This window comes from Silene latifolia, chromosome 6 (genome assembly GCF_048544455.1).
Source record: "Silene latifolia isolate original U9 population chromosome 6, ASM4854445v1, whole genome shotgun sequence".
NCBI lineage: Eukaryota > Viridiplantae > Streptophyta > Magnoliopsida > Caryophyllales > Caryophyllaceae > Silene > Silene latifolia.
Window position 1 is genome coordinate 130,084,287 of NC_133531.1, and position 12,508 is coordinate 130,096,794.

The 12,508-nt window shown below is 40.2% G+C and overlaps 1 non-coding gene across 1 annotated transcript; it reads right to left on the reverse strand.

Moving 5' to 3' along the window:
• Positions 1-9,862: 9,862 nt before the first annotated feature.
• On the reverse strand, positions 9,863-9,969 carry LOC141589305 (small nucleolar RNA R71). The gene has a single exon (XR_012520250.1). It is a non-coding gene; the product is annotated as a small nucleolar RNA R71 (small nucleolar RNA).
• Positions 9,970-12,508: the final 2,539 nt, after the last annotated feature.

The following is a 12,508-nucleotide window of genomic DNA, read 5'->3' on the forward strand; positions in this document are numbered from 1 at the left end:
GGCTTAAGATTTTAAATATTCTATACTTACAAAGGTAAGGTGTGGTCAATTCTACCCCTTTCTCATTCCTCTTTAGGTCCTAGGTACAAGGATTCCATTTTTAAAAAAAAAAATTTACAACTTAGTCGGTCCAAACAAATGTGACAGCAGTTGGTCCAAAACTTGGGTCAGTTTGCAAAATTTATTGTTTAATATTGAATCATCAAGATTTTTATTGACTTATCAATTTGAAAACATATGCGAATTTTGTGATCGATGGAGTTGGAATTATGCGAAAATTATTAATACGATTTAAATGAGGATTTAAATGAGGAATTATGCGAAAATCGTTGGTCAAACATCACTGCACAGGAACTTCCTAACCACAGCTCACTAAGGTATTTATTACTCCTAATCCGTATATCCTATAAGCATGAAACCGACGCTAATTGGACACTAGCTCGCGAGGCTATCTCCCATAAATTTTCATCCTTAGGCAATGAGCCAAAACGCGTTTTATCACTATGTCATTCATTCTCTATGTCCCAGACTCTTACAACCATACTATCGATACTAACCCATCCTAACTTAAATCTCACACTGTACTTACGTAAACATCTATCCCGTATAATCCCTTCGTATCTCGATCTACTCCGTACAACTAAATCACGATTGCTATGACTATAAACATGCAATTCAATAGTGTTTCTAATCACTATCACAAGACTATACTAGCATGGCTTTGGGATCACATAACCTCATATTACTAGATATAGTAGTGCTATCAACACATCATTCATACAAATTACTTACCGTAGCGTTATCCTGCATAATGGTTAGAATATATGGGTCTCAAAGTATATATCAACTCAATTAGGCAATAATCAATGTATCAATCAGGTAATACTTAGGCAACGATATTTGAATTTCCTGTTCAACCTTAGGAAACTATTCTACCCTTTCTCTCGTATACACTCATGGTTTCCGGTTCAACTGAGAGGACCACTGGTTCGGTGTGAGGGGGCCCCTAACTCATACCTTACCGTAGTGTGCTCCTAACAATTCTATCCCGGGTTTATTTTATTTAGACACGTCCTATGTTCATTGGGCTCATTGGTTTAGGCCTGAGGATCGTTCGCTCTGATACCACTTTGTAACACCCCGGTTTATAAAAGAAGTCCTCGTCAAGACATTCCCTCATAAAACGGACTGTTACCATCTCGGTTTCCCGAGGTAGTAGATAACAAAGTCCAACTCACCAAAGTACTTTAAATAAAAACTTTAATGATTACATATGTCTTACAATTTTTAATCGACTAGAACCTGATGTAAAAATAAATACAACTCGCAGCGGAAATTAAATAAGTGATATAACTACATTTGTGATCTAGACTCCTGCAGGTCCGAAAGCTCACACGTCCAAGCTCCCCATATCCAGCTAACTCAAAACCTCGTTATTTAAATCGCTCCCATTTAACCGGAAATATTAAATGGTTCACCACAGGATGCCATCAATTAAAGCAGGCATCAATTTTATTTAGACACAGAAGCAAACACGTCAACCAATGGTTGAGTAGGAAAACCCAATACAACAGTAAATATGATATGCATGATACTCCGTCACCTCCTTATCCGCCTCAACTCAATCTCATATCTCATATCTCATTTCTCTTTTACCTCACGGACCGATTAACGGCAATCACGGACCCACTTAAGGGCAATCACGGACCCACTCAAGGGCAATCACGGACCAACTTAATGGCAATCACGGACCCACTTAAGGGCAATCACGGACCAACTTAATGGCAATCACGGAGCCCGAAGGCCAATACTGTTTATCACAACATCCCATCGTATCTCATCATCGTCACTACCGCCTCATCCTTCAACTCCAATGCATATGAAATGCTCAACAATAATTAATGCAATTCAATATGTATATAAATCGTAACGTAAATCAACAACCAGAATCCAGTCAACACAATTCAACATCGATGATAGAGTAAGTGTATTTTCCTACCTCAAAGTGCCAGCAGATCCAATTAAGCAGTTAAGCAGTCCAGAAAATAAAGTAATGAATTGATTATCGATCCTTCACGAATCCGTCACCTAAAACAATTATAATATTTATAATTACTAACTACTAAATATAGAGATCTCTCAAATAGAAGTCTTCCTGACATACAATCCCGACACCAACTTATGCCCAATTGATAGCTAAAATAACCCGATTAGTATTTGACCCAACTTCCCCAAAATAGAAAGTTATTAAAGTATAATTTCTAAAAATGGAAACTTTCCCGATATAGTAACTTTTCTCTTTTAACAACCCGACTCAAAATCCCGTTTCTAGTTAATTAATTATTATTTTATTTAATTAACTCGGAACTTAAACCAAAACGATAATTAGCGTTTTAAATGAATTATATGATGAAACGAATCAACACTTGAACAACTCGAACAATCCCGACTCTAATTATATTAAATAACTCGGGCATTAACTTAACTCAATTATTTAATGACACGGGAATTATATTACTAATTAAGAATGCGACCCATTAACAATTATAACGATTAAACTAATAAAAACCCGTCCTTAATTAATTAAATAACTCGGAATATTAATTAATTAAGCATACGACCGTTTAACGAATTATAATGATTAAACTAATAAAAAACCCGTTTCAATCATTAAAACAACTCGTCTTTAAATATTTTAATACGCTCGGGAATTAATTAAATAAATTATTTAGATGACTCGGGATTAAATTAATCAATTAAGAATACGATTCATTACAAATTGTAACGATTTAAATATGAAAAACCCGCTTCGCAATTAAAACAATTCGATATCAACTCGTCCCCTTCACACACACACACACACCACCACTGGCCACCTTACCGCCGCAACAACCACCTGACCCCACACCCACTTCAACCCCACCGCCAACAACCACCACCAGCCTGGTCGACTGCCGCCGGCGAGTCGAACCAGGGCTGGCAAATGGCGTGGTTCACCGTGCATCGACACCAAACACCACTGTTTCTCTCCTTTCCTCCACCGCAACCAACAACCTTACCCTGCCTCACCACCACCGTTCGACTCGCCACCAACCCACGCCCATAGCCACCATAGCACCACCGTTTCGACCTCCCCCTAGTCCACGGTGGTGCTACCCAAAGCTTAACCAATCTAACCCACCTGAAAACCCGTATGTGATCCCGTCTGTCTACCCCTGTCGACCACTCCTCCTGCCGCCATTTCCACCACCCAAAACTACCATAACCACCACCAAGACACTCATCACACACCACCCTATTCATATACCCCATCAACACCCATCAACATCGCCTGCCTAAGACACACAACCATACCCAAAAACCCGACAGAAATGTAAAAACAGAGGAAAGTGAATCGCTCTTACCATGTTTCTGCCACCACGACGGCCACCACGGCCACCCTAGGTCGTCGACAATGGTCCCCTGCTCGTCCTTGCTGCACTGTCAACCGCTACTCTCTCTCTCTCTCTCTCTCGAATTGCGTGAAATCTCAGCTTTGGTGATGATGATGGAGCAAGCATGTGGTGTATATGTAAAGAATAATAAAGAAAGAAAAAGGAAGAAAGTGGAAGGTAGGTATGGACGTATGGACATTTGCACATGTATAAGAGGTGTAAAGAAAGAGGGAAGCATGGTATGGTGATAGTAATCATTTTCAATAATATTAGAATAATAATAGTATATAATAATAAAGATACTTGGTTGGTGGTAGTAATTATCGACTAAACAATTACCCGACTAAATTAGTAATATAAAATGTATAATAATTAATATATAATAATATCTGTTTAATTTATTATATATAAAAATACGGGGTATTACAGGAAGAGTGTGCATTCTCTTTGCACGACCGTGTCTTTGATGAGATTGAGAGATGAGGTGGGGAAGTTTGGGATACATATGATCCAGAAAGGGGATGCTATAGGGGATTTGACAGTGGAGCCAGACCTTTATGATGATATTCGCAGTAAACAGGCGTTGGATCCCGAGATTGAGGAGTGGAGAGCTGGAGTATAGAAAGGGACAGTGTCTAGATTCTCTATTCGTACAGATGGTAGTGTGATATTTGATGGGAGGTGGTGTGTTCCTAGTGATGAGGAGTTGAAAAAGATAATCATGACAGAAGCTCATTGCACACCATAATCGGTACATCCAGGCGGTGACAAGTTATATAAATATTTGAAGAAGACCTTCTGGTGGCCGGGGATGAAGAAGGAAACAGCTGAGTTCGTGGCTCGTTGTTTGACGTGTCAGAGAGTGAAAGGGGAGCAGCGACGACCACAAGGTAAGATTCAGTCTCTTAAGGTACCTGAGTGGAAGTGGGAGTCCATTTTTATAGATTTTATCGTGGGTTTACCGAAGAGTCAACACGGTAATAACATGATATGGGTTATAGTGTATCATCTGACCAAGTCAGCTCACTTTGTGCCAATGAAAGATACTTGGACCAAGATACAGTTAGCTATGGCTTATCGGAAAAACGTGGTTCGATTGCATGAGGTGCCTAAGGATATAGTGTCTGATAGAGATTCGAGATTCATCTCACGGTTTTGGAAAGAGTTGCAGGAGTCTATGGGAACTACCTTAAAGATGAGTACAGCATTTCATCCTACGACAGATGGCCAGACGGAGAGGACAATTAAGACTTTAGAGGACATGTTGCGAGCTTGTGTTATGGATTTTGGTGGTAGCTGGGAGTAGAGGTTGGATTTGATTGAGTTTTCCTACAACAACAGCTATCACACTAGTATTGGCATGGCACCATTTGAGGCTTTATATGGGATGAGGTGTAGGAGTCCAATTTGTTAGGACGATAGTGCTGAGGCAGTGGTTTTAGGACCAGAGATGGTACATAAGATGGTGGAACAGATTAAGCTGATTAGAGGATGGAAGCGGCTCAGGATCGACAAAAGAGTTATGCAGATCTGCATCGCCGGGATATAGAGTTTTAGGTTGGAGACAAGGTTCTTTTGAAAGTGTCTCTTATGCGTGGGGTCATGAGATTTGGTAAGAAAGAGAAGCTGAGCCAGAAGTTTATAGGACCATATGAGATCTTGGATCGTGTGGGTGAGGTTGCTTATCGGTTAGCTTTACCGTCTGCTTTGGATAGAGTGCATAATGTGTTTCATGTATCTCAGCTGCGGAAGTATGTTAGTGATCCATCACATGTGTTAGAGGTTGAGTCCTTGTCTTATCTTGAGGTACCAAAACAGATTCTTGATCGAAAGGTTAGGAAAACTAGACAGGGTGAGACAATGTTACTTAAGGTTCTTTGGTCTAACCATGAGGTTGAGGAGGCTACATGGGAGGCGGAAGAGGCTATGAGGGAGCGGTATCCGTCTCTGTTTGATCACGTATGTATGGTTACGAGGACGTAACCTTGTTTCTTTTAGGGGGGTAGGAGATGGTCACATAGAGTTTTTGCATGTTTACATAGAGTTTTGTATGTTTTATGTTGGTTATGGTATAGTTAGTAGTTGCCTTGTGTCGGGTTGAGTTTTGTTTTGAGAGGTGTAATGGGAGTTTGGCGTTGAGTTTTGTTTATGTTGTTGTGTCGGGAAAGTGTCGGTGTATTTGTTTTTATTTGTGGTTTGAATTTTGGGGACGAAGTTCTTTTTAAGGAGGGAAGACTGTAATACTACGGTTTTATGTGTCTTGGGATACCCTATCGAGTGAGACTTACTCTGTCGAGTAAGTATGTTTTTACACAAAACAGTATTCTGCCTGTAGGGTACTCGATCGAGTAAGTTGGGAACTCGATCGAGTAAGGGGCAATCGATCGAGTAAGTGTCTTACTCGATCGAGTAAGTGGTTTACGGGCTGAGTTTTGACGGGTTTTGTCAATAATGCGAGATTAATATAAAAAGGACTTCCGTCACTTTTCTTAAAACTTTTAATGATCGTAAAACCTAATTGAAAATAAAAGAAGCTACGTAACTTGATTGTCATCGCATTGTTAACAAATCCCGAAGCTAGAAGTGTCAGATTTCGCTAGTCTTTACACTTTTGTGTTCCTTCCGTCGTGGTTAAGCTCTACATATTATTTTTATATTGTTTTGTTAATGTTGGTTAAACCTAATTGGGTGATTTGGGGGTTTCGGTGGTTTATGTGATTATGGTAGTGATAGTATGTATGTATGTATAGGAGGAGGGTTCGTTGAGGAGAGATTCTGATTTAGCTGCTTGATCGTCTGCCGGTGTTTGCTTTCCAGGTAGGGTTTTCCCTACTCAGTATTAATTACATAAGTGTGGTTGGTGATTACTGTTGTTGTTGTATATCGTATTGGCATTGGATTCTGATTTGGTGATTGTTGGTAGTGTAGTATAATTATTGTTGTTTGACTGTCTGTGATCTTCGGGGCGTGTCCCTGGCTGAGTGGAGTCACTTGCGGGAGTGGCTTCACGCCCTTGGTTCACCCTCTCTGGAACCCGCCACAGGAGGGGATGTACACATTAAGGAAACTTGGGTTTATCGCTCAGTGGTGATGAGCGGGGATTTGGTGGGTACGGCTGCGGTCCCCCACTGGCGGTGTGGAGTACTTGTTGCGATGGGTACTCTGGCAGGACTACACACTTTAGTGTGTAGTCAGTTGTGTGGAGATTGGTTATTGAGACTGGAGAGTTGTTGAGTTGTTAAGCTGTTTATGTACTTGTTTCGTTGTGGCTTTGTTGTATGTAATTAGTACTGGAGATTGTTTTAAAAACTGTGGTGATCCATTCGGGGATGGTGAGCAGTTGTTGAGCAAGTATGATATGACGCGTATGGGATAGCTGGGATGAGTCATCACTTGGCAGTTAGAAGTCTTTCGCTGTGTCAGACAATGTTTTGTAGTTTTGATAGTTTTATCAGTAGACTGTTTTGAGAACATTGTATTTCAGTTTAATAGTTTTGGAGTGGACATGTAATCACTTTAAACCGTATTTACTTTTAAGTATGTTTCGTTATTGTCTTATGATTATCATTGCCTCGGGTAACCGAGATGGTGACGTTTCCATACCTTAAGTTGTCCTGGTAAGGCAATTGGAGTATGGGGTGTCACAGACACAGGAGAATGAAATGGAACTTCTGCTACCCTTGAAGATTCTTCATGGGGAGTTCCCGTCTGGATAGTTTTTGAGGTGAGGTGACAAACCCTTAAGAAAGACGATGATCCTGGATGGAAAAAACAGAGATCCTTTCCTAGGATCAAATTTTCATAATCTTGGCACGAGATATGTAATTTGTGTTTAGATTGTCTTTTGTTAAGAAAGGTGAATTTGGATGGTTTAGGGGTAATCGATGAGGCAGTGGCATTTCCTTTTGGTACCAACGGAGGATTAGGCTCACCCATACTAGATGACATTGATGTTGGTTTTCCACTATGATGCGACCATAATTGGCGCATATTTAGCCCCCGAATTACCATTGTTTCCATGCTTTTTAGTGCCTATTTGGGTCATTTCTTATCTTTAGTTCTTTGTTTTGCATATTCTTTGATATTTTGATCCCTTGGTAGGAAAGGAGTAAGAATCTTGCATTTTCATGGCAAAACAAGGCTAAATTGATCATATTCAATGACCAAGCATCAAGGAGAGACAAGACTAGAAGGCCTTTGTACATAGCATAGTAGAAGAGCATTTTTGAGAAAAAGATCCTTGAGTCCCCAAGGAAATCCCCAAGGAATTCATGAAGAAAAGGGAAGAAAAAGAAGAAGGAAAGTTGCTGAACTACAATCCGAACGGATTGTAGAGAATCCGTCCGTCGGCTCAATCCGAGCGTCCTCACCAGAATCCGCCGGATTCCCCATGCCATGCCGATCCGAGCGTCTTGTTCCTTGATCCGCTCGGATCGTTCATCCCAGATCCGGCCGTCCCGACCCCCAGCCGCACGGATCACAAAGACAAAGACATTTCGTTCTTCAAGCTACGAAATGGAGAAGCCCTTCTCTCGGATAATCCCGGAGGCTCCTTGCTCAACTTAAAAAGTGTAATTACTCGTTTAGCCCTTAGTTAACCCTAATGCATCCTCCCTAATTTTCACTATAAATACCTCATTAGTCTAATTAGAGGAGCATGTTCTTCTTATCAATAATTAGTGTAGTTAATATCAATCAAATCTCTCTTCAATATTGTAATCAAATATTAATCAAGTTTTAATCCAAGTTTTAGTTCTTTAATCTCTCTCTTGTTCTTACTTTATTTTGGGTAATTGAAGATTATTTGGGTTATTATTGGGAGATTGACAACCTCTCAATCTAGGATTCAAGTACTTCTATTATTCTTGCTTTATTATTGGAATCATTAGTAGGTATAATCTCTTAATCCCTTTTTAATTATTGCTAATTACTTTTATTTATTCATCATGTTTCATTATGTTAGTATGATTGACAACCTTTCTAGCATGTTCAATATGATGATGAGTGAGTAGTCTCTTAGCTAGGGTTTAATGGGTGATTAGGGGAAACCAACATGGGGAATGATTCATGCTTAAATTAATATGCTTTCATATCCTATTTGCTTGCTTGTTTTGATCTTAATACATGCACATGTTATATTTGATGAAATGCTAAGCCTATGAATCCTTGCATTTACTATCATCTTCTATCCTTTCAACTTGACTTGTAAGACATAACCCAACTCGAGTCTTGTTAGACCATGCATGTGTTAAGTAGGGAAGATTAAGTCGACTTGTAGGTGTTGTACAATCCATGAGATTCGGCTCCGGGACCAAACTTTCCTAGGATTGTAAGATATAACCCAACTCAATCCATCACAACAATAATTGCTTGCTTATAATTTGAGAACATGTTTGTATGATCATATCCCATGATTCCCCTATGAACCCATGACACCCTAGTGCTTTTAATCAATTGTTTACACCCTTATTTCATTTACCTTGTTAGTTTATTTTCATTGCTATCTTAGTTTAGTAACCTTCTACATCAACCCAATTTGTGACACCCCTAGACACCACTAGTTACAATAGAATCTTCATTTCAATACCCGTCCCTTGGGATCCGACCTTTACTTGCCTCTTTACTAATTGTAGAGTTGTTTGTGAAGTATAAATTGTGTTTTGTATCGACCATTGACCAACGACCACATATGCTTAATTGTGAACACCAAATGGCTCCGATCAAAAATGGCGCTTATTGCCGGGACGGTGTTTAATTGATTTAAGATTTCTTTTATTGTTTTTAGTTGTGTCTTTTTCACCTTGGGAAGTAAAACTCCTCAAGGTTTGTTCTAATTGTTTTCAAGTTGTTTGATATTTTGCATGTCTAGAAGGTTACAAAGAGATTTGTTACCTTTTGACCGTGAAATCGAAAGAACCTTGACGAATAATAGGAGACTTGTTAGGAGGAATTTGGGAGGTGTTGGTGAAGTTGTTCAACCCACTAGTGAGTTTGTCAATCCTTTCGCAATAGAAGGAGAAGAGAACCCATTAAACAATACCACACAAAATCCACCTACAATGCCTAAATTCTCGTCACACTCTATACCCACCGAGGAGGATCTACCAAATGGTACTCCTACCCCACAACATCTTACCGGAAACTTTATTGCCAAGTCCGCCTTCATCCAACTAGTTGAGAGGAGCCAATTCGGGGGAATGCCTAGTGAGGACCCTCATTCTCATATGGAAACATTTTGCGATTATTGTGAAGCTATCTCTCAAACGGGCGTGACTCAAGACCAAATAAGATGGGTCTTATTTCCTTTTTCGTTAATCGGCACCGCAAAGCAATGGTTGAAGGGCCTTGATAAGGCCACCCTTGGAATAGATTCTTGGAAGAAGCTAGCTCTAGCTTTCTACAAAAATTCTACCCAGGAGAAGACCAATATGCTAAGAGATCAAATTACGGGTTTTAAGCAAAGGGATGAAGAATCTTTGTATGAAGCTTGGGAGCGGTTCAAAGGTATTTGTCGCTCATGTCCTCACCATAGACTTAGCGAATGGTTTTTGGTGCAACAATTTTGGAATGGTTTATATGAAGATTCTAGGAACATCCTCAATATGGGATCAAATGGAATGTTCACCGAAGTTGATGACAATCAAACATGGAACAAGATTGAGGAAATGGCGGTCCATAATTCGCAATATAGTAGGCCTCGCAAGGCTACTAGAGGAGGAAAGTATGAAGTGGACACCGTTACTCAATTGGGTGCTCAACTTAGTGCTCACATTGACACAATCAACTTGAAGTTTGAACAAGCTATGGCTAGACTTGAGGAAAACTCAAAATCAACAAAGCATCATGTCAATGCCTTGATGGCATCCTCATCAATCCCAAGCGGGATATGTGAGAATTGTGGAACCTTGGGTCATGACTCAAGTGAGTGTAGGGGAACAACCGAACAAGTTAATGCTTTCCAAGCTTACAAAAGTGGTACCCCTTATTCAAATTTTTACAATGAAAACACCAAGTTCCATCCAAATCTCTCATACAAAAGCCAAAATGTTCAAAACCCTCAAGCAACATACACTCCACCACCCATGAGAAATCAAAATCAAAGACCCTTTTTCAATCAAAACCAAGGTTACCAAAATCAAAATCCATACAATCACCAAAATGACCAAGGTTTTGATGTCCAAAAAGCGGTCCTCCAAATGCAAAAGAATCAACAAGAATTTTTCACCCAAATGCAAAAAGATAGCCAAGCAAAAGACACCACCATCAACAACATTTTAGCTCACACCAAGATGTTGGAAACACAATTGACTCAACTAGCATCTTCAAGCTCACAAAGACAAAAGGGGCAATTACCACCTCAAGGTAATCCCCCTAGACATAAAACGGTTAGTGCCATTCACTTGAGAAGTGGTACAAGATATGAAGCATCGAAGAAGCAAGTTGAGGAAGAAGTTGTGAAAGCTAGTGAGAATGAAGTTGTGGTGCAAGGTCCCAAAGAAAGGGAATCATCAAATGAAGAAAGTTCAAAGAAAAATGAAGACAAAGCCAAAGAGAAGGAACCCATTGTGATTAGACTTCCTTTTCCAAGTCGTCAAGCCAAGCCCAAATTTGATGATCAACTTGGAAAGTTCATGGAGATTGTGAAGAACTTAGAAGTCTCAATTCCTTTTACGGAATTAATCAATCACGTTCCGGCCTATGCAAAGTACATGAAAGATATCCTCACAAAGAAGAAGTCGATCCGGAAACTTGAGACTATCGCCTTCACCAAGGTGAGTAGTGCAATACTTCAAGGGAGTTCACCTCCAAAGTTAAAGGATCCGGGAAGCTTCTCAATACCGTGTACCATTGGCGACACAACGATCAACAAAGCCTTATGTGATCTAGGGACTAGTGTGAGTGTCATGCCGTACTCGGTGAGTAAAAGGTTGGGAATGGGAGAGCTTAAATGCACCAATATCACTCTTCAAATGGCCGATAGATCGACGAAGACACCATTAGGGATATGGGAAGATGTCCCCGTGCGAATTGGGAAGTTTTTCATCCCGGTGGACTTTGTCATTGTTGATATGGAGGAAGATTCCAACATTCCAATCATCTTAGGAAGACCTTTCCTACACACGCATGGTGCGGTGATTGATGTGAAACACGGAGAGCTCACTCTAGAAGTGGGAGATGAAAGCATAACTTTTAATCTTGACAAGACCATGAGAGCTCCTCGTTTGCATGAGCCATGTTTCATGATTGATCATTATAGCCGGAAAGATGAGAAGAAGAAATCGGAACTCCAATGGAGGAAGAAAATTGAAGATGCTCCATTCAAAGAGCAAGTGAATTGTGACAAGGAGAGCTTGCAAAGCTCATCAAAATCAACCAAGGAAGAAGATGATGGCCTCATTGGCCAAGAGAAGAAATTGGGAGAGTTGTCTCCATCCAAGCAAGAGATTTTCAATGATCAACTCAATGAAGTTTGTGGTCTTTGGGACGACGAATTTGAAGGGATCTTTAATCCCTACATTGGGCATGCCATCGATCATGATCAACAACAAGGGCCACGGTCTATTGAGGACCTCTACCATAACAATGAACAAGCTTTTGATTACTTCTTCAAGGTGTTGAGCAACATCAACAACACCTTGAACATGCCTCCTTGACATCTCATCAAGAATGAGAGTTTGGTGGAGTCCTCCCTAAACCACCACTTGTAAATATTTCTAACTCCCTAACTTACATTTAATTTTTGTATTGCATTTTTGTCATTTTTGGATTTTATTTACTTTGATCAAAATAATTGTCATGAAAGAGAGAAGTGAGGGAGGGACTAATGATTTTAATTGATGTGTAGTGCTTTACCTTAGTGTGGGGATGGCAATTGCCTAGGCTATTCATGCCTTAGTAGTGCCCCCACAATGAAGAACACAAGATTTGAAAGAAGAAAGAAAGAATGATAAGGGAATGCGTTTGTGCACGGATGGAACTGAATCCGTGTGCACAAGGACCAATCCGAGCGGATTCCTGAGAATCCGCCCGTCTGCAGAGAGGATCCGAGCGCCCCTGCCGAGAAGACGCCCGTC